Source organism: Zootoca vivipara, chromosome 2, assembly GCF_963506605.1.
Source record: "Zootoca vivipara chromosome 2, rZooViv1.1, whole genome shotgun sequence".
Classification (NCBI taxonomy): domain Eukaryota; kingdom Metazoa; phylum Chordata; class Lepidosauria; order Squamata; family Lacertidae; genus Zootoca; species Zootoca vivipara.
This window is the reverse complement of record NC_083277.1, coordinates 11,227,032-11,242,246: the sequence shown is the minus strand read 5'-3', so window position 1 is coordinate 11,242,246 and position 15,215 is coordinate 11,227,032. Positions and strand designations below refer to the sequence as shown.

At 42.3% G+C, this 15,215-nt stretch overlaps 1 pseudogene; it reads right to left on the bottom strand.

The window, feature by feature from the left end:
* Window positions 1-1,355: 1,355 nt before the first annotated feature.
* On the bottom strand, window positions 1,356-12,066 carry LOC118081435 (oocyte zinc finger protein XlCOF6-like; annotated as a pseudogene).
* Between the last annotated feature and the right edge of the window lie 3,149 nt (window positions 12,067-15,215).

The following is a 15,215-nucleotide window of genomic DNA, read 5'->3' as shown; positions in this document are numbered from 1 at the left end:
ATCTAATTTTTGTTTCTTCAATACATGTGCCACCTTATTTCGTTTTGCTTTTTCATTTCATCCATTTACATTCCAAGTAATTATTTTAAGACTCATACTTTACTTTATCATTCGTATTTATTGAAAATTATTCTTATATTAATTAAAATTCCTCTTACAGGTAGACAAGTGGGTTAGACAAATGATTAGATCCTTTGGATTTTAGTGCTTTCTCACCCTTCTTTACTCTTCTTCTTCTCCTACTGGTTGTTTTTCATCTTCCCCTGCCCCGCCACCCAGTTGTTTTTTACCTCCCAGTTGGTCTTTATACTTTCTCCAAAATTTGTCTGCGTCTCCCCATGTATTAAAGCTTCTTCTTTTACCTTTATAAAAGAAGGATATCCCCTCTGGAAATAGCCATCTGTGCACTATTGATTTCTGTCTCAGAGCGTACACCAAAGATTTATATTTTTCCCTCTTTTTCAATAGCCTGGGTGGAATAATTTTTTTGTATTATAATGTCGACGCCTTGAATATTTAGTTTTTTCTTACTGCAAGTTTGTAAAATTTGATCTCTAATTTCCATACTCCTGAATGTTACAAGACAATCCCCCGGCCAGTTGTTTGCTCTGGCGACGCTCGATCTAGTTCTAAAGGCTCTCTCAATATGTTGGGCCATTTCTTGTTGGTCTAAATTGAGCCAGTTTGCCAATTCTACAGTTATTTTTTGTTGTATCTGTTCGTCCTGTTCTTCAGGTATGGATCTAAACCTTAACTCTTTCTCCCTCCTATGCATCTCAATCATCGCAACTGAATCCAAGACTGCCTCATGTGTGTCCCTCATTTCCATCATATCTTTCTTAACTTTTTCTGTTTCTCCTTTCCGTTCTCTGCATTCTTTTTGTACCCTCTTAACCCCCTCCTCCAAACTTATTGTTTTACCCTTCAGTTCTTGTACTGTTTTTGTAACTTCTAAATTTTTGGTTACTAAATCATTAAATTTAACTGTTAGGTCAGTTACAGTCTTTGCATTTTCGTCAATTTTTATTCCCATCGCATCTAATTTTTGGTCTGTAATCTCAGATTTTTCAGTCAGATCTTCTATTTTCTTACCCATTGTTAGGGAATTTTATAGGGGGGGGCACCCAAACGAGGCTTCATTTGGGAATCAAGATTGGCACTAATGCCCTCAAGGGGACCCCATTTGATCCTACAACACCACTCTAGTATCGCACCAACACGAACCCCCTCAAGATCAAGCCCTGAGTAATAAAGGCTCCCTCTCCTACCCCTTCTCTGTTGCCTGAGACTCTATGTAACCATATTGTATCTATGTAACCATACAGTGTATCTTTATTTCTAAATGAAACCCCCTTTTTCTACTCTGGCCAAGGGCTCTCAGGAATGCAGGGAACAGCCATAATCCCTTAAGCAAGAGGTCAGGTAGCCAGGGTGGTGGTGCTCTGCATATCCATAATCCATTCAAGTACCATCTCCTGCCATTCCCAACCCTCCGAAGCCAGAGGCAATACTCACACTTTGACCCATTGTTTTTCCCCACCAGGTACTCAAGGATCCCCTCCCGGATACTTACTGGTACTTGCTTAACAATGTCCTGGGACATCGTGCATTGTTACCTTATCCTAATCCTGCTTACCTCCTGTTTACCTGTATGCTAATGCCCCTTGCACCTTCCCCTTTTCTGACGTTTTACCCTGTCACAAGTGATGTATGTATGATGCTTTCGATGTGCATTGTGGGATGGTGGTGGGAAGTTTTAAAAGTTCTTGCAGCCCTGTTCACGGTGTTCAGTCTGGCATTGAACCTGCTGCGCAGTAATAAACCTTGCTGTTTGCTCCGGATCATGGCTGGACTCCTTCCTTTTATACTCAGCAACGACCACAGGCCCTTGCCTGATGAGCTGGGTGGCTGAGCATTCTCGCACCCAGAATTTTGCCCTAACACCCATCATGTCCAATTTTTGATTGGTACTTTTAGCGTTCTCCCCCAATTCCTTTCTCATTTCCAAAAGGTCTCCTTTTAATCCCAATATCAGTTCTTTCATATCCAGGTTCATGTCGGCGTCTTGGGTTGAGTTCCGTCTGAGTTGGTTGGAGTTGGTTGTCAAGTTGCTTAAGGTTGTCTGTTTCTTGCTTGGGTTGGTCATATCAAGTGCAGTTATATATGTTGTTGTTGTTTAGTCGTTTAGTCGTGTCCGACTCTCTATATATAGATCTCCCAGTTCTCTTCCCTTTCTGTAGAATTGTAGAATGGCTTGAGTTTTATTTTGTTTTGTTTATTTTTAAGTGTGTCTTTCTCAGTACAGTGCTTTATCTTTTAATGTCTTTAATGTCTTTGCTTCAGAGGGCTTTTTTCCTATAAAATTTCCCACTTGGAGGGGAGAGGTAAGGAACCACAATGTATAGAGTTAAGTCTATATTCTCTTATTCTTCAAATGTGGACTTTTTATTTTGTCCTGCAGGTGGCAGCGCAGCTTTGCAGTTACCTTCTCCCTCCACTCCTTCCTTTAATTCCTTCCTTCCTTTGCAACTGTACATCCAATATCTGTTTCGACTGTAACCTCTTAAAGTTACAGAGCTTTGCAACAATGCCTCAGCAAAGTAGTTGGAATTGTTTTTCAAGAGTCACAAGTCTTTCAAGACCTCTATCTTCGAAAATCTTTTTCTTTTATTTTTTATTTCCCCCCAATTGGGCTTTACTGGGCTCTCAGTCTTTTTCTTGGGTGTTGGGGCATTGGTCAGCACCTTAAGCCATCAGCATTTCTTCCCTTTTCTTTTCTTTAAACCCCCTTCCCGCTCCTTAATAGCTTTTCAAATGACTTGGGTTACTTCGTGCTCCAATTTGATCGTATTGTTAGTCTCTCCGCCCCTCTTATTCAGTTTTTACCAAGTTTTTACCAAGTTTTATGAGGTTCTAAGCCTATAGTTCGTTCTTTGGCGTTAGAGTTGATGCAGATACTCCCAATACAACGGGGTTGACCTCCTCTTTCCCCTGCGTTCAGTACATATGCCCGCTGTCTGCAGCTCACTGAGTTTATGTCTATTTTTCCACCTCTGCTTTTCCCGGGCTGGGTCTCCTGCTTCTTTGTAGCGTTTTTTTTAAAGATTTCAAAGGGGTTGCACCAACCTTTTTAGTCAGAGAGCAGGCAGGCAGCTGGCTTCTTATTTTATCGGAGGCTATGCCGCTGGTCCACTCCAGAAGTCAGGCTTTCTCGCCGCGGGGGAGGAGATCGCTACTACCAGCGTCTATGTTCTTCCTCTGGACCTTTTTGTCCTTTTACATAGACCCTTCCAACGCTCTGCGACTCCTTCGGGTACAGGGATTCCCCCTGTCCCTTTCTGAGGGGCTTTGAAGCCTCAAAAACACCTTAGCCTCTGGCGGTGAGTGCGCGTCCTCCGGAGCTCCGTCGGGGTGCGTCTGGAGTCAGACGCGGCAAACCGGAAGTCGCCATGGGTACAAATAATTTATGATGATGATGATGATTATTATTATTATTAAAGGTCTCCACTCCCTCTGAAGCCCTTTCCACATTTCATAAATCTGTGGTTTCCCCGAGGGAGTTAGCTGATGTTTCCTAAGGTTCCATATTGACTAAAGCATCTTCCCTGTGTGTCTGCCAATGTAATGTAAGTTTATCCTTCCTGTAGAAGCTCTTTCGACATTCAATACATTTAAATGGTTTCTACCCCGTGTGAGTTCGTTGATGTTTCCTAAGAGTTCCATTTTCCCTGAAGCTCTTTCCACATTCAATACATTTAAATGGTTTCTCTCCCGTGTGAGTTTGTTGATGTATTCTAAGTGCTCCGCTTACACTGAAGCTCTTTCCACATTCAATACATTTAAATGGTTTCTCCCCTGTGTGAGTTCGCTGATGTCTTCTAAGTGTTTTACTTTCACTGAATCTCTTTCCACATTCAATACATTCAAATGGTTTCTCCCCTGTGTGAGTTCGCCAATGTAATGCAAGTTTATCCTTCCTGTTGAAGCTCTTTCCACATTCAATACATTCAAATGGTTTCTCCCCTGTATGAGTTCGTTGATGTATTCTAAGTGTTCCATTTTCACTGAAGCTCTTTCCACATTCAATACATTCAAATGGTTTCTCTCCCGTGTGAGTTCGTTGATGTATTCTAAGGTGTCCATTTGCACTGAAGCTCTTTCCACATTCAATACATTGAAATGGTTTCTCTCCCGTGTGAGTTTGTTGATGTCTTCTAAGGTGTTCATTTCGACTGAAGCACTTTCCACATTCAGGACATTTAAATGGTTTCTCCCCCGTGTGAGTTCGCCAATGTAATGTAAGTTTATCCTTCCTGTTGAAGCTCTTTCCACATTCAATACATTCAAATAGTTTCTCCCCTGTGTGAGTTTGTTGATGTCTTCTAAGTTGTCCATATTGAGTGAAGCTCTTTCCACATTCAATACATTTAAATGGTTTCTCCCCCGTGTGAGTTTGCCAATGTAATGTAAGTTTATCCTTCCTGTTGAAGCTCTTTCCACATTCAATACATTTCAATGGTTTCTCCCCTGTGTGAGTTCGCCAATGTAATGCAAGTTTATCCTTCCTGTTGAAGCTCTTTCCACATTCAATATGTTCAAATGGTTTCTCTCCCGCGTGAGTTCGTTGATGTATTCTAAGTTGCCCATATTGAGTGAAGCTCCTTCCACATTCAATACATTGAAATGGTTTCTCCCCCGTGTGAGTTCGCCAATGTAATGTAAGTTTATCCTTCCTGTTGAAGCTCTTTCCACATTCAATACATTTAAATGGTTTCTCCCCTGTGTGAGTTCGCCAATGTAATGCAAGTTTATCCTTCCTGTTGAAGCTCTTTCCACATTCAATACATTTCAATGGTTTCTCCCCTGTGTGAGTTCGTTGATGTCTTCTAAGTACTCCACTTACACTGAAGCTCTTTCCACATTCAATACATTTAAATGGTTTCTCCCCCGTGTGAGTTCGTTGATGTATTCTAAGTGCTACACTTACACTGAAGCTCTTTCCACATTCAATACATTCAAATGGTTTCTCTCCTGTATGAGTTCGTTGATGTATTCTAAGTGCTCCACTTACACTGAAGCTCTTTCCACATTCAATACATTCAAATGGTTTCTCCCCCGTGTGAGTTCGCCAATGTAATGTAAGTTTATCCTTCCTGTTGAAGCTCTTTCCACATTCAATACATTTAAATGGTTTCTCCCCTGTGTGAGTTCGTTGATGTATTCTAAGGTGTCCATTTTCACTGAAGCTCTTTCCACATTCAATACATTCAAATGGTTTCTCCCCCGTGTGAGTTCGCCAATGTAATGTAAGTTTATCCTTCCTGTTGAAGCTCTTTCCACATTCAATACATTTAAATGGTTTCTCCCCTGTGTGAGTTCGTTGATGTCTTCTAAGTACTCCATTTTCCATGAAGCTCTTTCCACATTCAATACATTTAAATGGTTTCTCCCCTGTGTGAGTTCGTTGATGTATTCTAAGGTGTCCATTTTCACTGAAGCTCTTTCCACATTCAATACATTTAAATGGTTTCTCCCCCGTGTGAGTTCGTTGATGTATTCTAAGTTGTCCATATTGAGTGAAGCTCCTTCCACATTCAATACACTGAAATGGTTTCTCCTCCATGTGAGTTCGTTGATATATTCTAAGTGTTCCATTTTGACTGATGCTTTTTCCACACTCTGTACGTTTAAATGATTTCTTCCCTGTGTGAGTTTGTTGATGTCTTCTAAGTGTTCCACTGTGACTAAAGCACATCCCACATTCCATGCATTTAAACTGTTTCTTGGTTCTTCCCAATGAAGTCACAGGTGGCGCCATAGAATTCTGGCCCTCATCTTCCTCACCTGTTTTGGATTGGGCGGAAGAAAATCCTATTAGACTTTCAAGAAAGACAAGAAAGAAACTGAACACATGTCAATCCGAATACGCACCTTCTCCTATTTTAACACCGTCTCCATTCTCCACTGTCCTTGCTATGTTCTAAATTTTTAGGAATGCAGATGAGATAATGGCAAGAACAACACGCTAACTCCATTCACACTTAATAAACTGCATTATTTTATCATCTATGTTGGAATTGGCTGCTTAGACACATCTCTGTATTTCCCTTTTTCCAGGGAGGAAATGATCACAGGCTCAAGTAGCAGTCTCTCCTATGACTAAGAAGTAAAACTTTAGTGTTACTACCGGTATGCCAAATGTAAGTGTAAAAATATTGCAATATATTAGAACAGGCACCCCCAAACTCTGCCCTCCAGATGTTTTTGGACTACCATTCCCATCATCCCTGACCACTGGTCCTGTTAGCTAGGGATGATGGGAGTTGTAGTCCCAAAACATGTGGAGGGCCAAGTTTGGGGGTGCCTGTATTAGAACATAATTAGAGCCCGCTCGATTAGGCATCCTAGTCCAGCATCCTGTTCTCACAGTGGCCAACCAGATGCCTGTGGGAAACCAGCAAGCAGGATTTGAGCAAAAGAGCCCTCTGCCTTCCTGTGCTTTCCAGGAAATAATACCGTAGATATTATTGAAGATTTGGAAGTAAGAAATGAGAAAAAAGCGGCAATACTTTTAGATGCTGAAAAGGCTTTTGATAACGTTTCATGGGCTTTTATGAAAACGATAATAGAAAAAAATGAATTTGGGAGAGGAATTGATGCAATTTATTCTTACCAACAGGCCATGCTGATTGTTAATAAGGTTATAAGAGATAACTGTAAAATAATGAAGGGGACAAGGATATCCCCTATCACCATTATTATTTATTTTGGTATTAGAGGCCCTGGCGAGAGAGAAAGAGCGGAGAAATTAATTAGAGGAATAACAGTAGGAAATAAAGCATATATATTAAAAGCTTTTGCAGTTAACCTTGTAATTACAGTGACGGATCCCAAAAATACTCTACCGAAGTTGGTAGAAAAGATACAGGACTTCGGGCAAGTCGCAGGCTTTAAACTAAACAAGAATAAGACTAAGCTTTTGGTAAAAAACACGATGGAGCAAGACAAAAAGGAATTACAACAGAAAACAGAGTTAGTTATACATAAAAAGTCAATTTTTGAGAGATTTGTTTGACAGCTAAGAATATTAATATTTTTAAAGACAATTACGAGAATGTGCGGAAATACAGTGGTGCCTTGCTAGACGAATTTAATTCGTTCCAACGCTCAATTCGTCCAATGAAATATTCGTCTTGCGAGGCACCGTTTCCCATAGTAACGCATTAAAAGTTAATGTAAATAAAATGAGATTTAGATATGGAGAAGAATGAACTTTCCCTCGGAAACCAAACGTGCTCATGGGCTTCCATTTTTACTGTTGTGCAGCTAATTTAAGTCCCCCCCCCCATTGTGATTAAGGCTTTTCTCATCCCATTTGTTCCCTTGCACAGCTAATTTAACCCCCCCCCCTAATCGATATTAAAGCCGTTTCTGGTTGCAGTGTTATGAGGTGACATTTGGTGCTTTAGTTTTTTCCAATTTTTTGTGTTTTTGTTTGTGTGGCTTCTTCATTTTTGACTGTGGCTTGTTTTTATGTTTTATGATTGATTGGTTGAGTGAGTCAGAGAGTGACTGTGGAAAGGGATAAAAGCTCCCCACCCAAACAATGACTATCATCAGTGCAGGTACAAAAAAAATTTAATTTTTATTTTTATCTACAATACTGTCTTATTTATTTTATGGTACAGAACATTGATTATTGCTTTTCATTTTATGGATCAATGGTCTTGTTAAGTTCATGTTAAATTGCTGTTTTAGGGGTTGTTTTTAAAAGTCTGGAATGGATTAATCCATGTTGCATTACTTTCTAGAGGAAAGTGCGCCCTGGTTTTGAAATCTTCCCCCACTACTTTATGAAAGGGATTCAAGAAACAAAGAGTTGCTTTGGAGAAGGCCTCACCCCTTCATTCTTCCTGCCAAGAACTCCCTGCCTTTTGTCTCCTCTCCATCTTTTCCTCTTTCTACCTCCACCATCCATCCATCCATCCATCCCTGTCCCCATCTCCTCTCCCCTGGAACTCACCAGCTTTATCCGAGGGTCCTGGGAGGGAATGCTCAACCGTCCATCTTCCTCCTTCCATCCTGGCCAGGTTTGCAGGTTCCGTCTCAGCTAGGTTTTCAGGTTCAGCTTCCTGAGGAGCCCAGAAGCCAGAGGAAGCTGCAAGCAAATCAAAACGTTAGATGGGCTTTCAGAATCACTTCTAAAGAAGTTTATGGACAACTTTGGAGAAGGCCTCACCCCTATATTCTTCCTGCCAGAATCTCTCTGCCTTTTGTCTCCTCTCCATCTTTTCCTCTTTCTTTCTCCCTCCATCAACCACCCATCCCTGTCCCCATCTCCTCTCCCCTGGTGCTCACCAGATTTCTCCCAGGGTCCTGGGAGGGAATGCTCAGAGGTTGTGGAGAGGGATGCGGGAGACAGCCTGACCAGGTCACCCGTCCATCTTCCTCCTTCCATCCTGGCCAGGTTTGCAGGTTCAGTCTCAGTTAGATTTGCAGGTTCACAGAGCTCCGAAATTTGGCGATTCCTCCGCTGCCCGGGAGGTTCAGTAGAGCCAGCTGTGAGCCAGCGGAGTGGAGTCGCGGGAGCCATTTTGGGTACCATCGTCACCTCCGAGTAGCGAAGCCCCGAGTCTTCTACCAGCAAGCGCCAGATTCTTCCAAAGAAAGAAAAGATCTGGATAAATAAGTGAAATCTCTAATTGGAATTATCGGAATTTAATTGGAACTATAGGAAGAGATTCCAAAAAAACGGAAGTCGATTTCTTCCTACTGTGGACTTTAGAGGCGCAAAAATATCCCTAAGCCGAAAGGGAGAAGGACTGCTTCTATAACTCCAAAGCAAGCAAGCTTTTTTTACCCCTTCTTGACCCTGGAGCTGGCACCCTACGAGGCGCAGCAAGGCTATTAAGAAATAAATTTGACAGCTGTCAAAAAGGGAAAGAAGGAGAAATTTTCGTTAAGGACGCTATTTGAGATTGGAAGATGTTAAAGACTTTGAAAAAGGTTAGCCAAGATGGAGGTAACCGTTCTTAAGGAAGGAAATTTCCAGTGTCTACTGTCTTCTAATCTTCATTCTGCTTGCGATTAAGACTGTATTAAACTACTTGGAAATTCTGGGAGAAATGAGAGATCTCTTAAAGGGACAGGAACAACTTAGTTCACCGCTGATGAGTACAGTGGATTATGATCAGGACCAAGATGACATTTCTGAAAAGGAAAGGGTTCTCAAAAATCAAGAAGAGGATGACGCTCAACAAAAGGTGGAAAAAGAAGATGATGAAGATAAGAGTACCAACACTAGCAGTTCTTGGAATTTAAGTGAGAAAGCAATCCTTGTGGAGAAGTATCACCCCCAATGGATAATGATTTTTGAAAATGGGGAGACTGAGGAAAATGGAAAAGAGAGAAGTGAGACTGAGGGGTGGGAAAAGCAGAGGGTGGGGAGGACAGAGACTGGAAGTTTGATTTGGGGAAGACTTGGTGTGGGATGAAAAAAAGTGGTAAATTGGTAATTAGGTTGGCTGAAAAATGGTTCTGAAATCTTGGCTGGATGAAGGAAATGCTGGACCAAATGGGGGAAAGACTCCGGGGGGAAAGAAGAGGGTGTTTAAAAGAATAATGTTAAGATGTTTGGTTAGAGGTTTTAACAATATGTAATAATTGACATTTCTTGTGGGGGGTAGAGGAAGGGCTGGGGGAAGAAATTTTAGATTTGTGGAGTAGCAATGTTATGTTTAGACAGGTAGTTGGGGGGATAGCCACATATCTTCCTCCCTATCGACCTGAAGCCTCTGGTGGCAGAGGGGGCTTTGGGAGGGGGAGGGAGGGGTGGAAGGAAACCCAATTACAAATTAGACCTCCCTTGGATGGTCGCACCTCATGGGTGCCTCTTGTGGCAGGGGACCTGTGGGGAGGTGGCACGAAGAAGGAGGAAAATAATGTTGAGTTTTAAGAATTAGAATTGGAATTAAGAATAAGAACCCGCCATAATTATATTTAAGAATCATGAAAATCAGGAAGAAGGGATCTGAGGAAGTCACAATTACAATGTCTAACAAATTAAGACTTTGAAATTTTTATTTGTTTGTTTGTTTGTCTATTATGCTGAAAGATATAAATGGTTGAGGGGGCTCCCCATCCCAATCTCTCCTTATGTCTCGGGGGGCCCTGGTGGCAGAGGGGGGCTCAGGAGCTGGGAAGAGGGGGGTGGGGACAAACCCAGCTTTAAAATGGACTACCTTCGACTCTCAACACCCACAGGATCCACTTGTGGCAGAAGGGAACTTGTGGGGGAGGGGGGAAGGTGGGCAAAAATGTTTTTTTAATGTCCTGTCTTTTTGTGTTGTTATATAAAATGAATAAAAATTAATAAAAAATAAAAAAAAGATTTGCAGGTTCAGCTTCCTAAGGAGCCCAGAAGCCAGAGGAAGCTGCAAACAAATCAAAACATTGGATGGGCTTTAAGAATCACTTCTAAAGAGGTTTATGGACAATTCAGATAAATGAAAACTGTGGAGAATTCATCAAAATGCCATGAAAGGAATGGGGGGAAATCACGGGATTCAGGCTGATGGTTGCAGGCTTGTTAGATCCACTTACTATTATGCAATTCAATCTCCCTCATATTGAATTATATGTTCCTGGATAAGATCCCCTTTTCAAATCCCTCATTAAAAGGATAAAGACACTATAGTATTATTCATAAGCAATAAAAAGAAAGTTTACTCATTATCAGGCAGAGCACAGTGTAATCCCTGAAGGCAGGCTTAAGGCTTAAAGTTACAAGCATATACAAACAGGTTTACCCCATATGTGGGTTGACCTAGTGACTGCAGTTAGCAGTCCGGGAAGTTCACATGATGAAAAGAAGATGGAATAGGAGAGAGTGGCAGCATGCCTTGGCCTTTTACCACGTCTGGAAAGGTCACGCCCACCCACTAGTCATATGCAAGGAAGGATGCTCCAGGCCAGGAGGAACAGGAAGTTTCAACTGGCTGGACCAAACATTCCCTTGAATGTCCACTCTAGGAAAACAGGAAATGTTGTATTTGACTGCTCCCAGTGGATTACATCCCACAGGCTTTGTGTACTTACTTTGAAATTTGTACCGAGCTTGTACCACAGTATCTCCATGTAAGCTTAAAGGTAAAGGGACCCCTGACCATTAGGTCCAGTCGTGACCGACGCTGGGGTTGTGGTGCTCATCTCGTGTTATTGGCCGAGGGAGCCAGCGTACAGCTTCCAGGTCATGTGGCTAGCATGACAAAGCCGCTTCTGGCGAACTAGAGCAGCACATGGAAACGCCATTTACCTTCCTGTTTGGAGTGGTACCTATTTATCTACTTGCACTTTTGACGTGCTTTCGAACTGCTAAGTTGGCAAGAGCTGGGAATGAGCAATGGGAGTTCACCCCATCGCAGGGATTCGAACCGCCGACCTTCTGATCAGGTTTATCCCACAGTGCCACCTGTGTCCCCCATGTAAGCTTAGGGACGGACAAAATTACAAGGGCACTATAAATTATTATCCCACTTACTCTCACACACAACCCCAGTCTGTAAGATTGGCAAGTTTACACAATTTGCTTCTAATACATGAAGTATAAATAATTATGGGAAGCATTTCCATAGTCCCCTTCACCCATTTTTTGGATTGATCTGCAACATCATTATCATCAATTAATTCTGCAGTGGAAATAGCACCTAAAAGCCTTGAGGGAGAAAATCTGCCCCCACTACTTTATGAAAAGGATTAAAAAAAACAAAGAGCTACTTTGGAGAAGGCCTCACCCCTATATTCTTCCTGCCAGGATCTCGCTGCCTTTTGTCTCCTCTCCATCCTTTCCTCTTTCTCCCTCCACCATCCATCCATCCCTGTCCCCATCTCCTCTCCCCTGGAACTCACCAGATTTCTCCCAGGGTCCTGGGAGGGAATGCTCAGAGGTTGTGAGGAGGGATGCGGGAGACAGCCTGACCAGGTCAACCGTCCATCATCCTCCTTCCATCCTGGCCAGGTTTGCAGGTTCAGCTTCCTGAGAAGGGCAGAAATCAGAGCAAGTTGCAGCTTCCCTGGAGGAAGGAAGAAGCCAAGGGAGTCTCAGAGACCCTGCAGGAATTCTCCTGCCCAAGACATTCTGCTGCCGCTGGAGAAGCCCCAACTGGGCACCCCCATCTCAAGAGTGCCCACCCATTTTCAAACACCTTTAGCAATTCCTTTCATCACCTCCCTTCCTTTTTTATTTTCGATATTCAATCTTTATTGGTTTAAAATCAACACACACACACACAATGAAAGTGTATAAAAAGGAAAAAAGAAAAAGAAAACAAAACAAAAAAGCACAATACATCTCTTACAAAAATAGAACAATGCATCACAGATACACAAAATTGTTCCAACCATCAACTTCCGACTTCCTTTATATGGGTTATTTCTTTTCTTAATTACTTGCCTCTATTTTTCAATAAACTTTATCTTGATTAAATCTTTTCTGAATTCTATATACCTTATTCAATTCCGAGAGTTATTCGAAGCATTCTAAAGTTTTTATATGGGGACACTGTTCTTTTAAATATTGTCTACAGATCTCCCATTCTCTTTTCAATTTTTGGGTTGATCGATCTCTGATCTTTTCCATCATCTATGCTACTTCTATATATTGAAGCATTTTTACTTGCCACTCCTCTTTTGATGGAATTTTATCACCTTTCTATCCCTTGGCAATCAGCATCCTCGCTGCCATTTTTGCATACAAAAAGACCCCTTCCCAATAGCCTCCACCCATTTTCAAATAACATTGGCCATTCCTTTCACCCGCCTGTCCCACCTCCCTTCCAAGGCTGGCATAGTATGCACATTAGTGGCCTGAGAGTAGATCCCTTGGAACTTAAGAGTTAATCTGCAATGGACTGCTCTGAATACATGGGTGGCCCTTGCATGGAGGAGGAGGAAGCCCCTTGCATGCATCTGAACCCCCCTGGGAGAGGAGGTGGATCTACCCACTGCTCCCTCTGCCCTCGCTGCCTCCTCCTCTGTCCTCCTGCCCTGCAAACATCCTTTGCTCTTGTTGCTCAGGGGAGAGAGGCGGCTAATGGAAAGAGCCTTCAAACCCATCCATTTGCTCCTCTGCCCCCCCTCCTGTCTTTTTGGGAAACAGGAACTTTGGTCTGGAATAATCAACTTAGATGGCCAGTTCCCAAGATAAGCACTTTGGAGCACTGCTTGCCAATATTATGTGTGTATGGACCTAGAGGATAACATACATGTTTATACCACGTATTCATTAAAGAGGGCATTTCTTCAAAACTGAAGACCATTTCTACAAACTGGAAGACTTCTGCTGGCAGCCCTGTACAGGAAAGTTTTTGATGTTGATGTTTTAATGTGTTTTATTTTGTTGGAAGCCGCCCAGATGGGCAGGCTGCAAGTAATAAATTTATTATTATTATTATTATTATTATTATTATTATTATTATTATTATTATTATTATTATTCCTTGCTAAGCCTGTCTTGCTATGCATGCTGATCAGACTCTTTTCCAAACGTCCCCTTTAATGCAACAGGGCCTCCCATTTTTACTGCTATTCTTTACATTTTTTACTGTCCTTCCTCCAAAGATCACAGGGCAACTTGCAATAGAAAAACAGAGAGATTCATAACAGAGTAAGAAACAAAAACAAAAAACGACAACCCCCCCCCCCCAAAAAAACGCAGTTGGGACGGCCACAGATGGTTTAATGAGCCAAACGCCTGGGAGAAGAGGAATGCTTTCGCCTGTTGCCTAAAGATAAGGTCCTCCTCTGAGGGGTCTTCTGCCAGGGTACAGGTAGTAAAATTAAAATTAATAATGTTATTAAGGCGATCCTGGCCAGCAATGCCCAGTCCTCTCCCCCTTTGCACCAGATCCCTGAAGGAGGAATCTTTTCTCCCCCCCCCCACTCCGCCTTCAAGGCCCCCTTTAAGAAAACAGCTCCCTTTCCTCCCTTCTCTTCTCCCCGTCCCGGGGCTTCTCATCCTGGACCCCCTCGCAAAGCCCCTTCCCTCCTTCCCCGCCATTGGCTTTGCACTCACCCGAAATCCTGGACAACAGGGGCGGGAATGGGAGCCCCCGCGTGTGAAGCAGGGAGTGATGGCGCTTAATTAGGAGGCTTAATAGGGAAGCAGCCCCCTCCTCTGCCTCCGCACAATGCAGCCCCGCTTCCCGCCTCCTTTGCAAGCCCCGAATTTATCACTGCCGGTGGAGCCGGAAGTGGAGGCAACTCTGGGGAGAAAGGAGAAGATTCTCCCCACGCCCAGCCTCTTGTCTGAAGAAGTGTGCATGCACACGAAAGCTCATACCTATGAGAAAGCTAGTTGGTCTCTAAGGTGCTACTGGAAGGATTTCTTAAATTTTGTTTTGACTGCGTCAGACCAACACGGCTACCTACCTGTAACCAGGGTTGAAAAAGCAAAGAGTGATTTATTGTAGAGTTCTAATATATCAGAGGTTCCCCCACCCCCCAACAGCATAGATGGAAAGAGGAACCTCGAACAAAAGAACATTTTCACTTACAGTATATACCTTTTGGCTTACATGTAAGTGGATGGAGGGAAAAGGCGGGAAGAATTAACATCTTGAGTAAACAGAGTACTTGGAACAGATTAACAATTTCAAATTACAGGATGCTTGTGAATTTCTTTTCTTGTGAATGCCTGGAAATGTCATTTTGTTTGCCGTGATGGGTTTTGGAATTTCTTGTCAATGTAAATTTAAGTATCAGTGAAAGAGATTTTTACTTAAAACCTGTTCATCTTGTTTGGTATGTGATCTATTCAGTAAAACCCTATTGTTCTAATGTGTTTGTGTATTTGTCGAATTTACTTGTTGTTCCTTCAGTAGCACCTTAAAGACCAACTAAGTTATTATTTTGGTATGAGCTTTCGTGTGCATGCACACTTCTTCAGATAAAAAGCTCATACCAAAATAATAACTTAGTTGGTCTTTAAGGTGCTACTGAAGGAATTTTTTTATTTTGCTTTGACTCAGACTAACACGTCTACCTACCTGTTACTTGTTGTTGTTCTACAGACCCAGAAGGGGTAGCTGTTCCCTTGTAGTTCGGGGATGGAAAGACTTTAAAGAAGTAGATTTCCAAATATGATTTTCAGTTAAGTGATAGAATGATACAGATTCCGAGTATAGCTTCGATAGGCTTATTGTAATTTACCATCGGTG